The 25,390-nt window shown below is 41.3% G+C and overlaps 1 protein-coding gene across 5 annotated transcripts in view; it reads right to left on the minus strand.

Annotated features, from left to right (window-relative positions):
- Window positions 1-25,390, minus strand: part of MNAT1 (MNAT1 component of CDK activating kinase) — a 235,352-nt gene that overhangs the window by 176,335 nt on the left and 33,627 nt on the right. For 2 of the 5 annotated variants that reach the window (XM_089322593.1, XM_089322592.1), the window contains exon 2: window positions 6,928-6,986. The exons of the other annotated variants lie outside the window; for them this stretch is intronic. The gene's annotated coding sequence lies outside the window, so the exon portion shown is untranslated. The remainder of the gene's footprint in view (window positions 1-6,927; window positions 6,987-25,390) is intronic. 5 annotated transcript variants of the gene reach the window in all.

The raw sequence follows: 25,390 nt of genomic DNA on the forward strand, positions 1-25,390 counted from the left end.
CTGCTGTGGGCATTTGGGGAGTGAACCAGCAGATGGGAGCTTTCTTTCTCCCCTGCCCCTCAAATAAATGTTTTATGATTTAAAAAAGAAAAAACTGTACAAGGATTTCAAAAAATTTTGTACCAAAATAAGAATGTACTAACTTGTTATAACATGTTTGGAAAGAACTTAGTTTGAGGCACAAAGAAGGATCAGACAGCAGCTTGAATAGAGTATCTGTGAGAGCAATTTGAATTTTGCCATAATTTAAAAAATCAAATTGACAGCAAAGCTTGGGTGGGAAAATGATGAAAGCACTGATTCTTTATTAAAAGTTAATAGGAATAATGATCCACAGAAACCAGCAGTATGCAGATGGATAACTTGTTTTAAGAAGGAACAAGAGGGGCCGACGTGGTGGCTCACTTGGTTAATCCTCCGCCTGCGGTGCTGGCATCCCATATAAGTGCCGGGTTCTAGTCCTGGCTGCTCCTCTTCCAGACCAGCTCTCTGCTGTGGCCCGGGAGGGCAGTGGAGGATGGCCCAAGTGCTTGGGCCCTGCACCCGCATGGGAGACCAGGAGGAAGCACCTGGTTCCTGGCTTTCGATCGGCACAGCGCCAGCCATAGCAGCCATCCCCTGGGTCACTCCCCAGATGGCTGCAACAGCTGGAGCTACGCCAATCCTAAGCCAGGAGCCAGGAGCTTCCTCTTGGTCTCCCATGTGGGTGCAGGGGCCCAGGGATCTAGGCCATCCTCCACTGCTATCCCAGGCCATAGCAGAGAGCTGGATCAGAAGAGGAGCAGCTGGGACTAGAACTGGCGCCCATATGGGTCGCCGGTGCTTCAGGCCAGAGCTTCAACCAGCTGCGCCATAGCGCTGGCCCCATGAATATATTTTCTGTAAAGGGGAAAGACACATTTCACAAGAACTTTGTTTCCTAATCTTAAGAAATTTTTCTCGGGGGGCTGGCTCTGTGGTGTAGCAGGCAAAGCCGTTTGGCGCCGGCATCCTATATGAGCGCCAGTTCAAGTCCTGGCTGCTCCTCTTCCAATCCAGCTCTCCACTATAGCTTGTGAAAGCAGTGGACGGGGCCGGCACGCAGGTTAACGCCCTGGCCCGAAGCACCACCATCCCATATGGATACTGGTTCGAGACTCAGCTGCTCCACTTCCGATCCAGCTCTCTGCTATGGCCTGGGAAAGCAGTAGAAAATGGCCCAAGGCCTTGGGCCCTTACACCCGCGTGGGTGACCCGGAGGAAGCTCCTGGTTCCTGGCTTTGTATCAGCACCGCTCTGGCCGTTTCCGCCAACTGGGGAGTGAACCATCGGATGGAAGACCTCTCTGCCTCTCCTCTCTCTGTGTAACTCTGACTTTCAAATAAAATAAATACATCTTAAAAAAAAAATTCTCAGAGCTGGCGTTGTGGTGTAGTGGGTAAAGACACTGCCTTCAACACCAGCATTCCCATATGGGCACCAGTTCAAGTCCCAGCTTTTCACTGTTCCACTTCATTTTTTTTTTTTTTTAAAGATTTATTTATTTGAAAGTCAGAGTTACACAGAGAGAGGAGAGGCAGAGAGAGAGAGAGAGAGAGAGAGAGAGAGGTCTTCCATCCGATGGTTCACTCCCCAGATGGCCTCAACAGCCGGAGCTGCGCTGATCCGAAGCCGGGAGCCAGGAGCTTCTTCCCAGTCTCACACAGGGGTGCAGGAGCCCAAGGATTTGGGCCATCTTCTACTGCTTTCCCAGGCCATAGCAGAGAGCTGGATCGGAAGAGGCGCAGCCGGGACTAGAACCGGCGCCCATATGGGATGTTGGTACTTCAGGCCAGGGCTTTAACCCACTGTGCCACAGCACCAGGCCCATCACTGTTCCACTTCTTTTTTATTTTTTTTTTTTTATTTTTTTTTTTTTTTTTTTTTTGACAGGCAGAGTGGACAGTGAGAGAGAGAGACAGAGAGAAAGGTCTTCCTTTGCCGTTGGTTCACCCTCCAATGGCCGCTGCGGCCGGCGCACCGCGCTGATCCGATGGCAGGAGCCAGGAGCCTGGTCTCCCATGGGGTGCAGGGCCCAAGCACCTGGGCCATCCTCCACTGCACTCCCTGGCCACAGCAGAGAGCTGGCCTGGAAGAGGGGCAACCGGGACAGAATCCGGTGCCCCGACCGGGACTAGAACCCGGTGTGCCGGCGCCGCTAGGCGGAGGATTAGCCTAGTGAGCCGCGGCGCCGGCCCACTGTTCCACTTCTAATCCAGCTCCCTGCTGATGTGCCTGGGAAAGCAGCAGAAGATGGTCCAACTGCTTGGGCCCCTGCCACCTGGAGGAAGTTCCTGGCTCCTGGCTTTGGATTGCTATGGCCATACGAGGAGTGAACCAGCAGATAGAAAATATGTCTCTCCTTCTCTCTTTCTGTAACTCTGACTTTCAAATAAATAAATCTTAAAAAAATAAAAGAAATTCTCTCATATCAAAAACAAAATATGATATAGCTTTGCTGATAATAAATCCTTTTGAATTTATACCAAAATAATGGTATATAAGCTATTACAAAAAGTATGAGAATGTAATATTTTAAATGCATACAATTTTTCTTCTAAATGGCTTGAAAGTCTACATAAAACCATGATTTAAAAATAAAGACTGTGGGAGCTGGTGCTGTGGTATAGTGGGTAAAACCCCCACCTGCAGTGCCAGCACCCAGCATCCTAAATCCCACCTATTCCACTTCCAATCCAGCTCCCTGCTAATGTGCCTGGGAAAGCAGTGGCAGAAAACCCAAGTACTTGGACCCCTGCACCCATGTGGAAGACCTGGAGGAAGCTCCTGGTGTCTGGCTTCAGCCTGGACCATCCCTTGCCGTTGCAGCCATTTGAGGAGTAAACCAGCAGATGAAACACTTTCTTTCTCTCTCTCTCTCTCTCTCTCTCTCTCTCTACCGCTCTCTCTGTAACTCTTTCAGATAAATTAATAAAAATAAAAAGACTGTGTTAGATATTATTCTCCCTTTTCTACAGGTAGAGAAATAAAATAACCTGTAGATGGTCATAGTTTCACTGCAAGTTACAAATATATCACTTAATTTCTCAGCATCTTTCTACCAAATGGACAGAATGAATAGGTCTAGTCAAATTCCACAGCTTCAGAACCAGGAAACCTAACAACATTATTTGTGTGTGGCGCTGGAGTATTCAAACCACCAACTATTTAGCATCAGAAGGCTGAGATCATTTGACAAGAAATTTTAAGATTTGGTTATTCCATAGCAAGTTTAAGGGACATACCAAATTCACTATCATTGCCTTCAAAAATGTATAAGGTACTTACTATATATAGTATATCTACCCCCAAGAAGTATAAAATACAAAGCCGTATTGTAAAGTATAAGATTTGACCCTTGGGCCAGCACTGTGACACAGCAGGTTAAAGCTCTGGCCTGAAGCACCGGCATCCCATGTGGGCGCCGGTCGGTTCTAGTCCCGGCAGCTCCTCTTCCGATCCAGCTCTCTGCTATAGCCTGGGATAGCAGTAGAAGATGGCCCAAGTCCTTGGGCCCCTGCACCCACATGGGAGACCCAGAAGAAGCTCCTGGCTCCTGGCTTCAGATCGGCGCAGCTCTGGCTGTTGCAGCCATCTGGGGAGTGAACCAACGGATGGAAGCCCTCTCTCTCTGTTTCTACTCTCTCTGTAACTCTTCCAAATAAATTTAAAAAATCTTTAAAAAAGAGAGAGAGAGAGATTTGATAGGGACTTTTTTTTTCATGTAGTTAGAGAAACAAAATAATACCATGAAAGATAAAATAGCAGAACAAGGTTATGTCTCCTAGGTGTCAAAATAGTAGTAGATTCACTCCTTATGCAATTAGTTACTTGTTGAGCAACTCAGAGGGATATTAATACAGTAATGACCAATAAGAACCATAGTTCCAAATAGTCAATATCAAAGATTAAAGCTATAAAAGAATGCAGCGAAGATGCTGAATTGAGTTGGGCCTTAAAGCACAAAAGACGGGATGACAATACAGGCAAAAAGCAGAGCAACCAATAAATAGGGCATTTTGGCCAAAACAAAAAAGTTTTAAATAGAATTTCATGGAAGGTTGTCCTTCTCACTCTTTTCCACTAACATAGTCTTTAATGGCAAAGAAGAATGTACTCTCAGTGAGAGTGGGGTCATAATTACAAATAGTCCCCCATAAGGTCAACATTTCTTCAAATTACCACATTTTATCTTAAAAATTCATAAAAATTCTACTTTAGTCAATATAGTTCTATTTATTTTTATTGAAAGCATCATCATAATAACTACCACTTATTCAATTACTCAGTATTTTTCAGATTCCTCACATAAAACTGACATTCCAGGAAGATAACCATGGATTCAAATACCACCAACATAGCAACACACTTCAAGAAACAAATATATAAAGAAGATGACATGTATTTTAAAAGCCCATACATACAAAGGAATTTGACATAGGAAAACAACAGCATGACAAATTGATATGAAAAGGACTCAATAAATGTTTGAGACACCACTTGTTTTCCAGATGAGGGGGGATAAAACTAGATCCCTATCTCTCACAACACATACAAAAAGAAATTCCACATGAACAAATGACTTAAAAGGAAGACAAAATTTTGAACTTTTATGAAATTATAAGGAAGTATGATTATGACATCAAAACAGGAAGTTCTTAAAGGTGTCTAAAAAAATCTTAACCATGTAAAGATGACAGATAAATTTCATGGTATCAAAATCTAAAACTTCTGTACTACAGATTAGGGGGGTGATGATACTAAAAGACTTGTCACAGACTAGGAAATGAATTTCTCATTGTACACAGTAAATATTTAGACTATATAAAGAAATGCTACAATTCAAGCACACAAACAATCCTACTGAAAAATGTGTGAACTATGTGAGCAAGCCAATTATACCAAACAAATTCACTTGCTTTTTAGAATAAGTTCACCCTACCTGGGAACACCTTCTTAAAGATTTTGTTTACTTTGTTTCCACAGGAAACATTCAAGAGAAGGGAACAAACCACAGCCAAATGCTGCCATTGATGTGACAGCCATAACTACCACCACCTTGCTCTACATTTCCCTTACCCTCCACAGTGCCTCTGTACTAGTGTAGGTACAGGCAGCTTGCTAGCAGCATGACCCAGACCCCTCTCATAGGACTTGAATCTCCAGTTCCCACACCTTTGCAGGCTATGGCCGCTGTACCTGTAAACTTACTACAACAATGGGCATAGGAACATCAGGAAAATAATGAGTAGTAGATCCTTTGAGTGCCAGACATATTTGTCCCTGCCCTCAAGGTGGTGATCAGGGTCAACTACCCTTGCTAGAAGGGTGACTCCTTTTCTTTCTGATGATCTTTTGGCACAGGAGCCCAAAGGGGCAGACAGCAGGCATGACTTAAGGTTTATGGAACACACACTGTGCCTGGCCCCTAGTGGGGCATTTGCACTTCTGGAAACAAAAACCTCTAAGCCCAGGGTCTAAAGTTACTTGGATGGTGAGTACAAACCCCTCAAGTAATAATTAGGTGTGATAGTAAATGAGGCCTTTACTACTGCCATCCCTTGGTTCTAGCACCCATGTATTTTCCCTGTTAAGGACACCTATGAGTAAAGTGGCTAAGTATTTAGGATACAGAAAGCAATCTATAGGATGGTACCCATCTTTGCAGAGGATCATTTCCAACCGACACCTCAGTTACATCTTTATTTTTTAATATTTATTTACTTACTTACTTACTTATTTGAATGGCAGACAACAGAAACAGAAGAAAAGACAAAGAGATTTTCCAACCACTGGTTCACTCCTCAAATGGCTGGAACAGCCAGGTATGGACCAGGCTGAAGTCAGGAGCCAGGAATTCCATTCCAATCTACCCGATGGGTGATAGGAGCCCAATTATTTGGGTCTTCCTCTGCCTTCCCAGGCATGCATTAGCAGAAAGCTGGATCATACATGAAACAGCTGGTACTGCAAATGGCACTGCAATATGGGATGCCTGTATTGCAAACTGCAGCTTAACTAGCTGTACCCCAATGCCAGCCCTCAGCTGCATCTTTATGAGCCCATTTGGTAGAGTGAATATGATTTGGCCTTGAAACTCATGTAGACATTTAAACCTCAAAGCCTTAAACTAATGGTACTAAAAGGGAGGAAATTTAAACCAGCTGTTGTGTTCATGAGGCGATGCACAATGGGAGATCTTTAGGTCACTAAGGGTGCCCCTCAGAAGGTAATTCTCATGAGAGGCTTGGTGATAAAAGCTAGAGCTGGACTCAGCCATGTGATCCTTCCTACAAACCTGCTCCACCATTGCCACCCACTACCTTCATCAGAGGACAAGCCAATGGAGTCAGTCTACTTGAATCTGAAGAATCACAAGCCAAAATAAGTCTCTTCACTTTATAAAGTTGGGCTGCCTCAAGTTATCATTATACTGATGGAAAACTGGCTGACATACCACTATAACTCCACAGGATTATGAGTGGAGCATTGTGAGTTAAGACCAGTGAATTCACAAACTTGGGCCCACTGCCACCCATTCTTTCCTATGAAGTGAGACCCTTAATAAGAGGCAATGTTTGGGAGAGGGGGTAGGAGGTGGGATGGGGTCAGAAGGGGAGGGTGGGTATGGGGGAAAGAACCACTATATTCCTAAATTTGTACCTATGGAAAATGCATTCATTAAATAAAAGCTTTAAAAAAGAGAGAGACAATGTTACACAATGTCCCACATTGATGGATCAAACACTCTGTAAGTTCTCAGTAAGCAGTACTGGCTTACAGGCAGGAAAAGAAAATCTGTACTTAGCACATGTGTTAACCCCAGACTAAGTAACTGCAGAGTGCAGGAAGGTATAGTTTTTTAGAGGTTTCCACTTGACCTGTCCTGTTATGACAACACTTACCCACCTGAGCAAGGAGCCAGTTCAAGAATACTGCTATCCTCCACGTATGTCCATTCTAATTACCTATCCGGGAGACAAGGAACAGAGCCCAGGTGTAAGCCAGATCTGAGGCAGGATATTAGTACAATTACCTGTCTCCCACACCCGCTCTCCATTCTCACAAGAGGGAAGCAATAGTACTCTAGTTCCTCAGATTCCAATATCAACTCACACCCTGGGGCAAATAATCCTTCACAGGCTTGCAGTCAAAACTGAATCACTGAAGGTGTCTGGGCAGAACAGCCAGACTGAATAGTGACTCAGGATGTCACAGAGAACCAAAACAAACCCACTATCATCAGGTCCAGCAAGGACCTCAACGGCTGTCAGTCAATCCCTGAACTGTAGTCAACAGAAATAAGTTCTGAAATTGCTCTGGCCTGGTCCAGAACCCAGCTAATATTCAGCAGACTAGGTATAATCACTCAGCTATTCGTATGAATGTTACAGTTTTTACAGTTTATTTCTCATCCTAATATTCAAGTAGAATATACCTCTACAGATAACATGCATACTTGTACAAGGGATCTTCAAAACTTTCATGCAGAATATATATTATGAAAAAAAATATGCACAGATTTCAAAATTTTTTTGCACCAAAATAATTTTTTTAATATTTTATTTATTTGAGAGGCAGAGCCACAGAGAAAGGGAGAGACAGAGACAAATGTCTTCCATCTGCTGGTTCACTCCCCAAATGGCCATAACAGTTGGAGCTGGGCTGATCTAAAGCTGAGAGCTTTTTCAGGGTCTGCCATGCGGGCGCAGGGGCCCAAGGACTTGGGCCACCTTTCTGCTGCTTTCCCGGGCCATAGCAGATAGCTGAATCGGAAGCAGAGCATCTGGGACTTGAACCAGCACACATAGGTGATGCCAGCACTGCAAGTGGCAGTTTTACCCACTATGCCACAGCGCTGGCCCAAAATAAACATTTAATGTCCTTCCTAGGAACTTTTTAAAAAACATTTACTTTCATCTACTTAAAACGGAGAGCAGGAGAGGAAGAGAAAGAGAGAAAGAGAGAAAGAGAGAAAGAGAGAGAGAGAGAGAGACACTTCCATCTACTGGTTCACTCCCCAAGTATTCCCTATAGCCAGGGCTAGATCAGACCACAGCCAAGAGCCTGAAACTCCATCTAGGTCTCCACTGGGGAGCAGAGACCCAAGCACCTAAGCACTTGAACCATCATCTGCTGCCTCCCGGGACACACCAGCAGAAAATTGGATCAGAAGTGGAGAACTGGAACCCAAGCCCAAATGGGATTCTGCCATCACGGGTGGCAGCAGCCTAACCCACTATGCCACAATGCTGGCCCATAATTTTTATGTTTAATAACATCCTGTCTCCTTTACCAGATTATTCCACAAGCACTGGAATCACACTTGTTATGCTCATTACTGTATCCCAAGCCCTAAGTTTCAGGCCAAATATTTGTTGAATAAATTATAAGAGCTATGTAAAATATTTCCATTCACCATTCCAACATAATACCTTCAACTCTCAAAGTTACTCTGTAGACTATCATAATTTCAACTCATCAAAATAAAAAACAGGCCTAGAGGTTAAGAACTTGGGATACCTGCATCTCATCTGGAGAGCCAAGGATCAAGGCCCAGCCCCAACTCAGAATTCAACTTCCTGCGAATGCACAGCCTGGGAAGGCAGCAGGTGACAGATCAAGTGGTTGGGTCTCTGTCACCAACACAGGAGACTCAGATCGAATTCCTGGCTACCAGCTATCACTGACATTTCAGGAGTGAACCAGCAATGGAAAAATCTCTGTCTCTAGTCATTCTCTGTTTCTTCTGCTATTGCAATAAAAATCAAAATAAATATTTTTTTTTTTTTAAGTTATGGCAGGGGCCAGTGTTGTGGTATAGCAGATAAAGTCACAGCCTACACCACTGGCTCCCATATAAGCACCAATATGTGACCTGGCTGCTCTACTTCCAATCCAACTCCCTGCTAATGGCTTGGGAAAAGTAGAAGATGGAGTAACTGATTGGGCCCCTGCCACACACATGGGAGACCTGAATGAAGCTCCTGGCTCAAGACTGGCCTACCCAACCCTTGGCTGTTGCAGGCATGTGGGGAGTGAACTATCAGAGGAATATCTGCCTGTCTCTTTCTCTTTGTAATTCTGAGTTTCAAGTAATCTTTAATAACAAAGTAAAAAGCTATAGCAGCATAATTTCCTATAAAAAAAAAAAAACTTAGAAACAGCATATATGTCCATAAACAGTAGAATGAATAAATAAAATATGGCATAGTAACACAATGGAAAACTATACAATTTTAAGTGAACACTTTATAACTATACATCAACATAGATGACTCTCAAAACTGTAACTCAAAAATTCGTTGAATAAACAAAATGGGAAAGGAACAAATACATAAAATGGAAACTGGAAATTTTGTTTGAGAATACAAAATGGTGCTCCCCCAAAAAATGAAAAATAGAATTACCACATGATCTAGCAATCCTCCTGAGTAAATATTCAAAATAATTCAAAGCAAGACCTCCAAGAGATCTTTGCATATCCATGTTCACTGCAGCCAAGAGATGGAAGCAATTCAAACATCCACCAGTGAATGAACAAATCCAGAAAATGTGGCATATATACACATAAATATTATAGAGCTTTAAAAAAGAAATCCTGGAGCCGGCTTTGTGGCATAGCAGGTAAGCTGCTGCCTACATCACCGACATCCCATATGGGTGCAGTTCAAGTCCTGGCTGCTTCACTTTGGATCCAGCACCTGGGAAAGCAGTGGAAGATGACCCAAGTGCTTAGGCCCCAGCACCCATGTGAGAAACCTAGAAGAAGCTCCTGGCTCATGATTTTGGAGCAGTACAGCCCAGGCTGTTGCAGCCATTTGGGGAGTGAACCAGCAGATGAAAGACCTCTCCTCTCCTCTCCCCTCCCTGCCCCTCCCTTCCCCTCCTCTTCTCTCCTTCCCTCCCTCCCTCTCCCCCCACTCTGCCTGTCAAATAAATAAATTAAAAAAAAAAAAGAAAAGGAAATCTTGTCACGTACTTTACAACATAGATGAACCTCAAGATTATTATACTGAGTCAATCAAGTGAATCACACAAAACAGATCCTCTATAATTACACTCATAGGAAGTATCTGAAGTAGTCAGTATGTTAAAAACAAAGTAAAATGGTTGTCAAAAGCTGAGGGCAGTCAAAAGGGAGAATCAGTGTTGTTTTCAATCATTTCCTTTCCTTTTTATATTCCTTAGGTGTTTTTTCTTTTGTTGTTGTTTGCTTGCTTGCTTTTATTGTTGTTAAGGTAGAGAAACAGAGACAGAGAGAGATCTTCCACCCACTGGTTCCCTTCCTAAATGCCCACAACAGATGGGACTGGGTAAGGCTGAAGACAGGTGCCCAGAACCCTAGCCAGGTCTCCCACACAGGTGGCAGGGGCCCAAGTACTTGGGCCATCCCCTGATGATATCCCAGGTATATCAGCAGGAATCTGGATCAGAAGTAGAGGAGTCAGGACTTGAACTGGCTCTCTGAAATGAGATAGCAGCATTCCAAGCAGCAGTTTAACTCAATGCACTACAACAGCTACCCCAAACCAGTGTTTAATGAGTAGAGTTTTGGTTCTGCAAGATGAAAAAGGTCTAGAGATCTATTGTACAACAATGAGAATATATTCATACTTACAATTTAACAATATATTTTGAAATAGTTAAGATGTAAACTTAATGTCATATGCTTTTCACCAATTTTTTTTATTTTTAATTTTTAAAAAAATTTTTTGACAGGCAGAGTAGACAATGAGAGAGAGAGAGAGACAGAGAGAAAGTTCTTCCTTTGCCGTTGGTTCACCCTCCAATGGCCGCTGTGGCCGGCACGCTACGGCCTGCGCACCGCGCTGATCCAAAGCCAGGAGCCAGGTGCTTCCTCCTGTTCTCCCATGCGGGTACAGGGCCCAAGCACTTGGGCCATCCTCCACTGCCCTCCCGGGCCACAGCAGAGAGCTGGCCTGGAAGAGGGGCAACCGGGATTAGAACCCAGTGTGCCGGCACCGCAGGCAGAGGATTAGCCTAGTGAGCCGCGGCACCGGCCTAATATTTTTAAATGTTAAAAACAATCACATATATAATGCATACACTTACATAAAATCCAAAGCTAAATATATACTGTTTATAGATCTAACAATATGTGGCAAGTGTCTAAAGAAAAGAAATGAATGACTAATAGAATAAAGTCATCTCTATGAGAGGAGTGAGAGGATGTACAAAGCATAAAGGCTTCAGCATTATTAGTATTTCTTAATCTAGGTAGTAAGTAGGTGCATAGGTATTTGATTTGCTTTCCTTATTCATAAAGCTATACATGCTATATACACACTTTTTGTATGCAGAAACCCCTCAAAAGTTCAAATTCAATATTATAACTCTGGACATGAGTAACATTTTTAAAATGTCCATGGCTTTGCCACAACTCAAATTCTGATAGGAAAAAGAAAGAGTTTGCAGGAAGTGAATTATACCACGGTGATTTAGAAGCAGATTTATCGTCAATTAAATTTGGTTGGATCTAGGCTGAGCCATTCACTAGTTTTACCTTAGGCAAGATACTTAAAGTCTTTAAGCTTCAGTTCCTTCATCCATAGAATCAGTACATACCAACTGGAGTTAGTATAGATTAAATGAGATAAGGAATAAAGAGCACTCAGTACTATGCCTAGGACACAGTAAACATTTCTGTAAGAATAGCTGTACTTTGTAAAACCTCCCTACATTATTCTAATCTTCTTCTTGACTCACTCCCATTTCAAAGATTTTGTTATTACACTGAAAAAAAGTTAGAAAAACCTTATTCAGAGATGTAATTCTAAAAACACTAGAATCTTTGCTTGTTTTTGGGTGGACCCTATATTTCACACAACCAAAACAAATTTTAAAAGGTCAATCAAGAAGGAAGTTATTAAACTTGTATCTCTTCTCAATTACAAATACCATTAAAGACAACCACCCTATTCATGCATACATACATCGTAGAGCTTTTCATAAATGGGCCATATAATAATGTACACTCAGCTCCAATCAGGGATAAAGTTAGCCATAATTCAAAACTCTTAACTGTTCTTGTCTCCAAAATCATTAAGAAAACCCAGAAGAGTCTGACAAACATAATTACCACTTGAGTTTTATTTACTTCCCTGGTTATCCTCTTTGTCTTATATATCTTAAGTTCCTTAAAACAGACCCTAAAACTGGCCTCAATTCTCCCAAGTGTAGGGTACCCAAGAAAGATCCCAGAGGGATGAACTGTTGTAAAAACAAATACTGAGTCAGACAGAGCAAGGTGTGTTAGAGTTCAGGTTAGTCGGGGACTAATTTGCATGTTCCAGAAACTCACAAAACGATAAGTCACAAATCCACAAAGCACAAGGGTTTCTTGTACATGTTACCACTGAAATGTTCCTCCATTCACCTTCCAGAATGAAGTTCTGGCCTATATTGCAGTTCCAGTCCAAAAGTGCACTGTTAACACCTCAGAAAGCAGATGGAAACCATTTCCCTGATCTCCTCCTATATTAAAAATGTTTACTGTAAGAGAAACAGATCTCTGAACCCAAACCTTAACAACTTGTTAAAGCAGAAACCCTCAATTTTGATTTACTTACAAATTTTAGTTTTTATTATTGAACTATAATTCTCCATATTTTCTCCATACTATCTGAAAACATTTGCTATTTCTTAAAAAATATTTACTCTTGGGGCCAGTATTGTAGCACAGCGGGTAAAGCCTCTGCCTGTAGCAATGGAATCCCATATGGGCTCAGGTTTGAATCCCTGGCTGCTCCACCTCTAATGCAACTCGGCACTACCGCTTCTGGGAAAGCAGCAGAAGATGGCCCAAGTCCTTGGGCCCCCGGACCCAAGTGGGAGACCTGAAAGCAGCTCCTGGCTCTTGGCTTCAGACAGGCCCAGTCCTGGCCCTTGTGGTCATTTAGGGAGTAAACCAGTGGATGGAAGACCCCTCTCTGTCTCTCCCTCTCTCTGTAACTCTGCCTTTCAAATAAAACTTTAAAGGAAAAAAAAAAAGTGGTATTTGGGGTGGGCATCATGGTGCAATAGGTACACAGTTCAAGTCCCAGCATCTCCACTTTCGATCCAGCTTCCAGCTAATGCATACTGGGAAGCAGCAGCAGATGGCTCAAATTCTTAAGGACCTCTAAATGCCTGGAGATTCAGGTGGAATTCCAGACTCTGGGTTTTAGTCTAAGCCAGCAATGGCTGCAAAGGGGACCTGGGTAGTGAACCAGAGGATAGGAAGATTCTCTCTGTACATATCAATCTACCTTTCAAGTAAATAAACACTTTTTTAAAGTTCATGAAAATGAGATTAAAGGACATATTTTCTAAAGGGGCATGCACAGGGGCCAGTGCCGTGGCACAGTGGGTGAGGCTGCTGCCTGCAGTGCCAGCATCCCATATGGGCACTAGTTCTAGTCCAGGTTGCTCCTCTTCCATTCCAGCTCTCTGCTATGGCCTGGGAAAGCCATGGAAGATGGCCCAAGTGCTTGGGCCCTTCCACCCACATGGAAGACCCGGAGGAGGCTCCTGGCTTCTTACTTCTGGTTTTAGATTGGCGCGGCTCTGGCCATTGCAGCCATCTGGGGAGTGAACCAACCAGTGGATGGAAGACTTTCTGACTTTCTCTTTCTTTCTCTCTCTTTCTCTCTCTCCACCTCTGCCTCTCTGTAACTCTGCCTTTCAAATAAATAAATAAAATGGTTATAATGGCAAATTTTTTTAAAAGTGGCATGCACAGTCATTTAAAAAAAAAGAAACAATTTTAAAAACAAAAATTGCTAATTAAAGTCATCAAAAATCATTTAGGTTATATTTTTTATGTTTTTAAAAAATATTTGTTTACTTATTTGAAAGAGTGAAACACAGAGGCATGAGATAGAAGCCATCAGCAATGATCTACTCTGGTTACGCTTCATTTTTTCAATGACCTCTTTAATTTTCAGAAAGCTTTTTGTTTTTCTTTTAAAATATTTTTTGTCTGTTGTTTAGCTTTCTTGCCACTAGTCTCTCCAACACTGGACACAGTATCAGTCTGTTGGTTTATATTCCAAACTCTAGCCACAACCTGCTAGAACTACCAGCTCCCAATCTCTCATTTCTACACTGCCCCTTGATCTCATGGACATCTCCAATCCTTTAACCTTCCTCTCATAATTACAGTTTACTCTTAGTTATATTTTGTTTTATAACCAGCCTAGACTCCAAAGACCTACTAATACAGCTACCACTGATTGCTAATTTATTTATTTGCCTGATTGTTTACTTATACATTCTCTTTCTTGTTTCCAAAAGGATTTCTCTGAATCTTCAAAATTCCATTCTTCACCTAATCATCAAAATCCCAAATGTGAGAATTATCTGAGACTACTTCTTCCTACCTTCAGAGCCACAGAATCACCAAATCACCTCAATTTACCTCATAAATCTCCTGTCATTTATCCCTCTTCAATTCAATTCTAAAGCCTTGGTTCATGTCCTTTTCACACTCATTAATTCAACATAAAAGAAGAGGCTAAAAGTATGAGTTCCAAAACTAAATAGCCCATTAACTTCTCACCTTGAGATAAGCTTTAGCTACTTACTAGACTATCTGACAGCTAGTATGCAGCATGAAGTCAAAAGACAATTAGGTTCACTAACTGATAAACTCGGGAAGCTTCCTTAGCAATCAATCACTGTTGTTGCAGACATAAATAAAAAGTCGTAAACAAGGAAAAAAGAATGAAGACAAATGAATCCTCCAGAGAATGAGGACAACTAACTAGAATGTGTAAATACATAATCCAGATGTTTTCTATTTCTGATCATTACACTAAATAACATGCACATAAATTTTTCATTTTATATACATACAGCAACTTAACAGATATATCATTAACAACCATTACATAACAGAGTAAAATAACTAAATCAGATTTCATTGCATTTAAGAGTGAACATTAAAAGATGATGGTACTGTGCATAACTAGCAAAATCAACTATTTCCCGTCCTGGGCAATGAGTCAAGAATCTCAAACTGTCACCAGCACCTGCATTAAATGTAAACCCAGACAGTAAACAACTGTCACTGAAAGATAAATTCACGTGACTGCATCTCTGCAGCTTAAGCAAAACTAGTTGACACGCAGCAAAATAGCTTACTAAATGACCATATCTAAAGAGGTTCTTTGTTTTGACAACAAACAATTTAATCATTTTCCCCATCACTTTGAATCTAAAAGGTATGTTAAAATGTTATTCTCTGCCAGGTGGATTAATATGGATTTATTAAACTATGCTTATACTAACACTGCTTCCTGGTCATTGTAGTTCTAAATTACAGATAATGATAGGTTTAGACAAATTACTCTGTTCAATTCCTACTCACCATAAATTCTGAGTTTTCATTTGATGACTTATATTAAGTGAGAAAGCAGATAATACACACAACACATTCATAAACTGGAATTTAATCAAGTGAAAGTTGAAGTCAGATAGCATTAAAGTCTCTAACCTTACTAAATTACAGTGGCGTTCAGCATACAAAATGCTTTACAACCATGAAAAATTAGACACATCACTTAACCACTTTGTACTCTAATTTATTCCTCAATAAAGTAAAAGTATGAACTAGATGCTCTTTGAGATCACTTTCAACATAAAAAGCCTACAATTTTAAGGAATTAACAGCTATACAGATGTCAGGAAATAAAAAGCCATTCCTCTTAAATTATTTATTTTAAATGATACAGGTTAAAGCAACTGCATTCCCTAAAAAGTACTAACTGGCAATGCAGCAATGGCCATTTCATCCATAAGTTAGCAATTAAAGATTAATGACGATTTGAGTCCCTAATTTGAGTGCACTATTTGAGTCTCAGTATGAAATTTCTCACTGGTATCAATGAGAATTGAGTAAACTAACTCCTTAAGTATGTTGTTTTTTTTTTGTTTTTTTTTGTTTTTTTTACTTCACTGACTTAGTAGAGAATGTCAACCTGAATGTGCAAAGTATCAATATTGTAACAACTTTAAAAGAAAAAAATCTATTTTCTCATCCAATAAAATAAGTTGTACTAGATGATTTATAAGATTCTTTGTCACTTTAAAGTCTATACAGGAGGCCAGCACTGTGGCACAGCAGGTTAAGGCCTCAAACTGTAGCACTGGCAGCCCATATGGACACCAGCTCAAGCCCCAGCTGCTCCACTTCCTGCTGATCCAGTGCCCTTTTAGTGGCCTGAGAAAGCAGTGGAAGATGGCCCAAGTACTAGGGCCTCTGCACCTATGTGGGAGACCTGGATGAAGCTTCAGGCCTGGCCTGGCCTCAGCACCAGCCGTTGTGGCCATTTGAGGAGTGAACCAGCAGATGGATGATTTCTTTCTCTCGCTCTCGCTCTCGCTCTCTCCCCCCTTCTCTCTTTGTATCTCTTTCAAGTAAATAAATAAATCTTTAAAATATATATAATTTTTTAAAACCTATTATTTAAAAAACAAGATATAAGAAGTAGAAAGAGGTCATTAAAACTTTAATTGGGATTATATTTGATAATTACAGAAACCTAATAAGTAGGAGAAAAGATAAGGTCATTCTGTAACTATGAATATGCTGGAAACATAGTAATATTCATATCTGTTGAGTGAAAGAAGTAGTAAATAAACAGGGAAAGAGAATCTTAAAAACTAACGTACAAAAAAAGGAAATATAACCTAAATAAATTGCAACTGTTTGAAAATGCTTATTTAAATTTATTAAACATAAAATGAACTCTTCAGTGCTATGATAGTTCAATCTTCTACTTTTACAACTGAAAAACAATTTGCAAATCTGAAAAACAGATAATCTCAAACTTTTTTTTTAAGATTTATTTATTTGAAAGTCAGAGTTACACAGAGAGAGAAGAGGCAGAGAAAGAGAGAGGTCTTCCATCCAATGGTTCACCCCCAAATTGGCCGCAACGGCCAGAGCTGCGCCTATCTGAAGCCAGGAGCCAGAAGCTTCCTCCGGGCCTCCCACGCAGGTGCAGGGGCCCAAGGACTTGGGCCATCTTCCACTGCTTTCCCAGGCCATAGCAGAGAGCTGGATTGGAAGTGGAGCAGCCAGGTCTCGAACCAGTGCCCATATGGGATGCCAGCGCTTCAGGCTAGGGCGTTAACCCACTGTGCCACAGTACCAGCCCCTCAAACTTTTTTTTAAGATTTATTTATTTGAAAGTCAGAGTTACACAGAGAGAGAAGGAAAGGCAGAGAGAGGTCTTCTATCTGCTGGTCCACTCCCCAATTGGCCACAACGGCCAGAGCTGCATCAAGCCAAAGCCATGAGACAGGAGCCAGGAGTTTCCTCTGGGTCTCCCATTTGGGCACAGGGGGCCCAAGGACTTGGGCCAACCTCCACTGCTTTCCCAGGCCATAGCAGAGAGCTAAATTGGAAGTGGAGCAGCAGAGTCTTGAACCAGCATCCATATGGGATGCTGGCACTGCAGGCGGCAGCCTTACCCACTACGCCACAGCGCCAGCTCCGATAATCTCAAACTTAAAAATAGCAGGTACTTTCTTTTTCTCATTAACACCTCCCAAACAAGTAATAGTTTTCACTCAGAACTCTGTTCAAAGAGTTCTCATCTTAAGATGACTCAGAAATGGTTGCCTTATTTAAACATTTAGTATCGTGATTTAAGGGTCAAGTGAATATCAGATGGGTGACTCTAGATGACTATGCAAACTGTAATACTCCTAGAATCTGGTGAGTAGACACCTTCTGAAGCACAGAATCCTTACCACTCTTACTTAACTCAGTTTGTGGGCACAAAAATTTTAAGGTAGAGGCTGGTACTGGTACTGTGGCGTAGCGGGTAAAGCCACCGCCTGCAGAGCTGGCATCCCATGTAGGCTCCAGTTCAAGTCCTGGCTGCTCCACTTTCGATCTAGCTCTCTGCTATGGCCTGGGAAAGCAGAAGATGGCCCAAGTCCTTGGGCCCCAGCACCTGCGTGAAAGACCCAGAAGAAGCTCCTGGCTCCTGGCTTCAGATCGGCCCAGCTCCAGCCATTTCGGCCACTTGGGGAGTGAACCAGTGGATGGAAGACCTCTGTCTCTCTCTGCCTCTGCCTCTCTGTAGCTAGCTCTGCCTTTCAAATAAATAATCCTAAAAAAAAAAAAGTAAGGTAAAACACTTTGCTTCAAACTTTAAATATGTAGATGATGCCACACAATCCATGGCCCCTTCCCTCAAAAACAGTAAGAAACTACATACAATGGTAACAAACTACATACCATTATTACAATTATATACATTTTTCAAAGGAGTTACAGTTCATAAACATTTAACAGGAAAAGCTGAACAATGGTCCAAAGAGTTAAAAAAAATGCATATTCTTGCACCCAAAACGTGAAAATCTCTGGCTATATTCTTTGTGATAGTTTGAAGAATTTGCTAAAGCTGCCTTTGAATGAGAACACCTAGACTGCCATCATGAAAACCAATAATGCACCTGGTAAGAAAACAAAAGACTGACTCACCTGTGTGGAATCTATTATCCTTCAAAAAAAAAAAGCCCAAGTCTGGTGCTACAGAGCACAGTGTACTTTCTACAGACAAGAGAATGACTTTTCCTTATCCTGCTCTCCAGCTGCCCAAAGAATAGATCTCATAATCATTGTAATATGACTCTTCCACATAAATAAGGTGGATAAAATGCTTACAAACAATAGATATTTACACAATTGTATTTCTAAGTGTTCTTTCAGACTTTCATTACTCAGAGATTTAAATGATTGCAAACTAAAACTTTAACCCATGTACTTGCTTCATACTGGAGATCTGTTGCTACATGCTAATATGAGAAGCTCATGGTATCCCTGTGATCTGAGTAAGTTGAAACTAACAGAACTTTTGTGAAATCCTCAGTAATGTCAAAGTGTATGGGGAAACAGGCACTTTTATATACTGTTGCAGGAAATTAACTGGCGCACTCTAAAAAAAAAAAAAAATTTAGGGGCTGGGGCGTAATAGGTTAAGCCTCGAGTCCCAGCTGTTCCACTTCCAATCTAGCTCCCTGCTAATGTGCCTGGGAAAGCAAAAGCAAGTACTGGCCCGAAGGAAGTTCCTGGCTCCTGGCATGCAGCCATTTTGGGAGTGAGCCAAGGATGGAAGATCGCTCACTCTCTCCCTCCAATTCTGCCTTTCAAATAAATAAATAAATCTTAAAAAAAAAAAAAAATTAGAGCTGTTAAAATTTTCTATTTCTATGGTATTTCCCTTTGTGATTGCCATTGTTTTAGGTTTACAATATCTTTTTAAAAGATTTACTTATTTATTTGAAAGGCACAGTGATAGAGAAGGAGAGACAGACACAGAAAGACAGCCAGAGTGATCTTCCCTCTACTGGTTCACTCCCCAAAATGGCCACAACAGCCAGGTCTGGGCCAGGCTGAAGCCAGAAGCCAGGAACTTCACTCTGGTGTCCCGTGGGTGGCAGGAGCCCAAGTACTTGAGCCATCAACCACGGACTCTTCCCAGACACATCAGCAGGAAGTTGAATCAGAAGCAGAACAAGGGCTGGCGCTGTGGCACGGTGGGTAAAGCCACCACCTGCTAGTGCCAGCATCCCATGTGGGCGCCGGTTCAAGTCCTGGCTGTTCCACTTCCAATCCAGCTCCCTGATAATGTGCCTGGGAAAGCAGTGGAAGACAGCCCGAGTCCTTGGGCCCCTGCACCCACTGGGAGACCAGGAAGATCCTGGCTCCTGGCTTCAGACCAGCTCAAGCCATTGTGGCCATTTGGGGAGCGAACCAGCGAATGGAAGACTTAGCTCTCTCTGCCTCTGCTTCTCTGTAACTCTGATTTTCAAATAAATAAATAAATCTTAAAAAAAAAAAAAGGCAGAACAGCCAGACTTGAAACAGCACTCCAGTATGAGATGCCAATGACACAAGCAGCAGCTTAAACCACTATACTGTAACAGCCCCTCAAACATCTTTCTTCGTAGATTGTTTATAAATGTTCATTCTATTTACTTATTTCTTTTTCTTTTTTAAGGCTCTATAACGCACATTTAAAGCTGCTTAACTCCTAGAATTTATTTGGTACAAGACATGAAATGAGAAGCAAAATTAATCTTGAAAAGCAAAAACAACCTAAATTGTCATCAATAGCTGAAAAGGAAGTGAAGGAGAATGTTACATGCTGATAGTCAAGATCTACCAGTAAGTGAAAGAGAGGTAGCAGTACCCTGTGATTGATTCCATCTGTGCAAACGTCAAATTAACGACCCCATCATTTCATTAATGCATAAATTTATTATTGTGCATTTGGGATACATCATTTAGTTTCACAAAAACTGTATGCATGGGGCCGATGCTGTGGCGCAGTGGGTTAACACCCTGCCTGAAGCACCGGCATCCCATATGGGCACCAGTTCTAGTCCCAGCTGCTCCTCTTCTGATCCAGCTCTCTGCTATGGCCTGGGAAAGCAGTAGAAGATGGCCCAAGTCCTTGGACCCCTGCACCCGCGTGAGAGACCTGGAAGAAGCTCCTGGCTCCTGACTTTGGATCAGCACAGCTCCGGCCGTTGCAGTCAATTGGGGAGTGAACCATCGGATGGAAGACCTCTCTCTCTGCCTCTCCTCTCTCTGTGTAACTTTGACTTACAAATAAATAAATAAATCTTAAAAAAAAAACTGTATGCAAGTTTAACATTTCACATTTCAGTTTCTTCTACCTTTCCCTACCCAAACTGACTTCAATTTTTTATTAAAGTAAAATCAGATTATTTCCACATGATAGTATATTTTCCCAGCCAGCAGAAACTCTAAGTAGGAATTATCCTTAAAAGTAATAAATATTTCTTTTTAAATCACTGAACAATTATATGACCTAAATAGATCTGATTTTATTAACCAATCATCCATAAGGGAAGTACTAAGCATAAAACAGTTTTACTTAAAATTCTAATTTCTTTCATTTAGATATAATTAGCACTCATAAAGCAAAGATCAAGTATATCTGCAATAGTATGAAGTGGTAAAAAACTGTTTTTAAACAAGATAAAAACAAAAGATTTGGAGCATGGTTAAGATGCCACGTGGATGCCCACATCCCATATTAGAGTACCTGGGTTCAAGTCCCTGGCTCCACTTCCAAGTCCAGCTTCCTGCTAATACACACCCTGGGAGGCAGCAGGTAATGGCTCAAGTATTTAGATCTCTGCCCTCCATGGTTGAATTCCCAGCTCCTGGTTTTGGCCTGGCACAGTACCAACCAGTTGCAGGTATTTAGGGAATGAGCCAGAGAACAGGTGTGTGCTCTCTCAAATAAATACATAAAAATTATTTTTAAAAGTTTCCAAGATTCATCAAGCTGGCCAACTAGAAAATACATACCCCATTTTGGTGATACCTGCTACTAAACTCCCTGTTGAGGGAAATTCAAACTTTTACATGCTGTCTCCTGATTTTCATATGCGGACAACTAATTCACTTTTTGTTTCGATTAAATGCTGTGCAAGCCAGTACTCTATAGTTTCCAGTTTTAATCTCCAGAAAAGAAGCTAGGAGCTGAAGGGAGAGATAAAGAGAAGAAAAGTAGGCAATGGCTGGACCAGGAAAATCTTCACATGCCAAGCTAAGGAATTTGAAATTTTACGGTCTATGACAACAGCATCTTTCAAATTCATATATCTTTGTATCAGAAGCCTTTCTTCATACTAAATGTTATCCACTAACCAGATACATAAAATATATTAATTGGAGACTGCCCTAATTTAAGGTATGACAATGAGTAGCTGCCCCAAGCAATCTCTCAGAAAATCTAAGCTTTTGGGCAACACACTTTGAAAATCACTGAAAAACAGGACGACCTGTGTCAGGGATACATAAAGCCATAAGAGAACATGGTATATCTTCCTAAAGCATCAATTTTATGTAGAGAATTAGGAGGATAGTTTTTGCTTTAGTACCAACACAAAAAATATTAAGAAACTGAACTGTGCATTTATTTTTTTAAGGACAAAATTGCAATGAGGCTTTCAATGCAACACTCCCATTTGCAGCTCCACATAAACTAGACTTATACTTTTATTTTCTTTAACTCTTAGAGTCCATTGTGAAAAATCGAGAAGCACTGATGGAAAACACAAGCACCACCAAAGAGGGTGGTGGAGAAGCCAGAAATATCACGAGTAGCTCTGCGTAGCTTTTCAAAAGGAGAAGACATTTTTGTTTCTTTTCTAGATCTGGGTTTGGGGAAAAGGGGGCTGTGGTGAGCAATGCCCTGGTAAAGACAGAAGCAGAGTCCTCAGCTGGGAGAAAACAAACAATTCAAGGAGAGATGTGGAGGACATATACTGTGACACAGGAATAATGGGACAAAATCCATGGCTGGCAAGTTCTTTAGGAGATAGTATGAGCAGAACTTGGTAAGTAGATAGTGTGATTCTCAAATTTCTGGCTTGGACATTTGACATAGTTGTTGGTGCCTTCACCCTCTACCAACAAAATGATGCTCCTCAGATGACCGAAACAACACTCATCATAACAGTTATTGTATTATATTATGGCATTTTGTTTATTTGTCTATCTTCCATACCTAAGTATGAGACCTCAGGCAAAAACTACCTCTTATTCAACTCTCTATCATCAGTTCCTGGTGCCTGGAACATGGAAGGTTGAAATAAGTAAAGCACCAGAATCTCACGTGGGAGAAAGCCATCAGAAATGCATGGAATACACGAACAGTTTCTCCTACTTCATATTTTCTGTCCTGTTTTCTCTACAAATTCAGGGTTGGAGGTGAATGCATGACCTCTGTGAATCAGCACCAGCATTTCTAAAACACCACAGGGGTGAAAATGTTGAGAGTACAGTCAACCCTCTATACCTGCAGGTTCCACATCCACAGGTTCGGCCAACCTAGAATTAGAAATACTCAGAAAAAATAAACTGCATCTGTAGTGAACATATACAGACTGTTTTCTCACCAACATTTCCTAAATAATATAATATTACTACTACTTACTTATTAGCATTTATATTTTATTAGGTATTATAAGTAATCTAGAGATGACAAAGTATACAGTAGGATGTATAGTTATATGCAAATACCATATCGTTATATATAAGGGATTTGAGCACCCAGGGGGATGGGAGGGCATGTTTTAGATCCACCCCCCCTGTGAATATTGAAGAAAAATTATAATTAACTAAAAATAAATTATAGTTTCTCTATATTTTTTCTGATATAATCTAGGAATAACATGAGTGATCTTCTAAGAATAACAGCATACTTTAAAACGTTCATGGAGACAGCCAGTATCTTGGCCCAAAGGGTTAAGCCACAAAGTTATACACCATGGCACTGGTTCTTAAGTCCTGGATGCTCCACTTCCCATCCAGCTTCCTGCTAATGTGCCTGGGAAGGCAGCAGACGATGGCCTGGATGCTTGGGCCCCTGCCCAAGATGAGGATGGAGTTCCAGACTCCAGCTTCAGCCTGACCCATATCTGGCTGTTACAGTCATTTGGGGACTTAACCAGCAAATGAAAGATGTTATCTATTTCCCTTTCCCTTCCTCTCTCACAAACATCTTTCTAAATAAATAAACACATCTTTTAAAAATTTTTCAAAATAGAATATAGTATAACTTTAACCAGACAATGCATTTCAATGTCGTATCTCTATAGACAACTTGAAAATGTCAAATATTGTAGACTCTGTGTGTATGTCCATATGTGTATACAATTAAAAAAAAAATCAGTGCTAACAGGGGTATTTAGCCTAGTGGTTAAGATGCAGGTTAAGACACCCACCAACCAAGAGCACCTGGGTTCAATACCCAGCTGTGGCTCCTGACTCCAGCTTCCTGCTAATGCAGATTCTGGAAGAGAGCAGAGATGGCTTAAGTAATTGGGTTCCTGCCAAGCACATGGGAGTTCTGGATCTGAGTTCCCAGCTGCCAGCTTCAGTTCATCCCACTCCTGGCCACTGTGGGCATTTGGGGAGCAAAACCAGCAGATGAGAGATCCTTTCTCTTTCCCTCTATGTGTCTCTACCTTCTCAAATTAAGGGGGAGGGGGGTGAACTAAGATACTATTAAGTCTGGAGTTGCATTTATATAAAATTTTCATAGTAGCTTGAATAAATTTATATAAATTTATATAATAACTTAGATTATTCACCAAGAACTGAGAAAACCACTAAATGAGAATAAAAGATTGACAGATCAATATGTAGAGCCATTTTTAAACATCAATCCTTAAAATATTTCAAAAGATGGGCTGGCACTGTGGCATTGTGGTTAAAGCTGCCACCTGCAGTGCCGGCATCCCATATGGGCGCCTGTTCGAGACCCAGCTGCCCCACTTCCAATTCAGCTCTGTGCTATGGCCTGGGAAAGCAGTAGAAGATGGCCCAAGTGTGTGGGCCTCTGCACTCACAAGAGAGACCCAGAGGGGACTCCTGGCTCCTGGCTTCAGATCAGTCCAGTTCTAGCCATTGCGGCCATCTGGGGATTAAACTAGTGGATAGAAGACTTCTCTGTCTCTATCTCTACCTCTCTAACTCTGCCTTTCAGATAAATAAATAAATCCTTAAATATGCATATACATATATCTAAAGGAACTACTTCCTACCCCATTTGCTTCAAACAAGAAACTTTCACCTTCTTGAAACTGTGTTATGTGTCTGAATAATTTCTGCAATAGCATAAAGCTCACAAGTCAAAAAGCCTGATCTCCTAGTGAAATGTGACAGCCATTTGGAAACTCACAGGTGATGATATCTTAAAATCAAATTATTTTCCATGTCAAATAGTTATACTAATGCTTTAACCATATCAAAACTAAATGGAAGAGAAAGTATAAGCTATACTCTTAAACTAGAAGTCAATATCCTATTACTGTTGATCTTCATAATACAAAAAAGTACTGATGTTGTCCAAAAATTTGCAAGGGCATTTATACATTTTAAAAGCAAACTGTTTGGCATCAAAACATGTATGGCTCTATTTTGTAAGATACATTTCTGTATTAATAATTAAACTCCCCAGGGCAGGGCTGTGAAAGCAGGTAAAGCCTCTGCCTGCAATGCCAGCATCCCATATGGGCACCGGTTGGAGTCCCAGCTGCTCCACTTCCAATCCAGCTCCCTGCTATGGCCTGGGAAAGCAGTAGAAGACAGCCCAGGTGGTTGAGCCCCTGCACCCATGTGGGAGACCCAGAAGAAGCTCCTGGCTCCTGGCTTTGGATTGGCCCAGTTCCCTTCTGACCATCTGAAGAGTGAACTAGAGGATGGAAGACCTTTCTCTCTGTCTCACCCCTTCTCTGTAACTCTGCCTTTCAAATAAATAAATCTTTTTTAAAAAAAATATTTAGATTCCTCAAAGATTACTGCACA

Source organism: Oryctolagus cuniculus, chromosome 20, assembly GCF_051225735.1.
Source record: "Oryctolagus cuniculus isolate XC-2025 breed Fujian yellow rabbit chromosome 20, ASM5122573v1, whole genome shotgun sequence".
Taxonomy (NCBI): Eukaryota; Metazoa; Chordata; class Mammalia; order Lagomorpha; family Leporidae; genus Oryctolagus; species Oryctolagus cuniculus.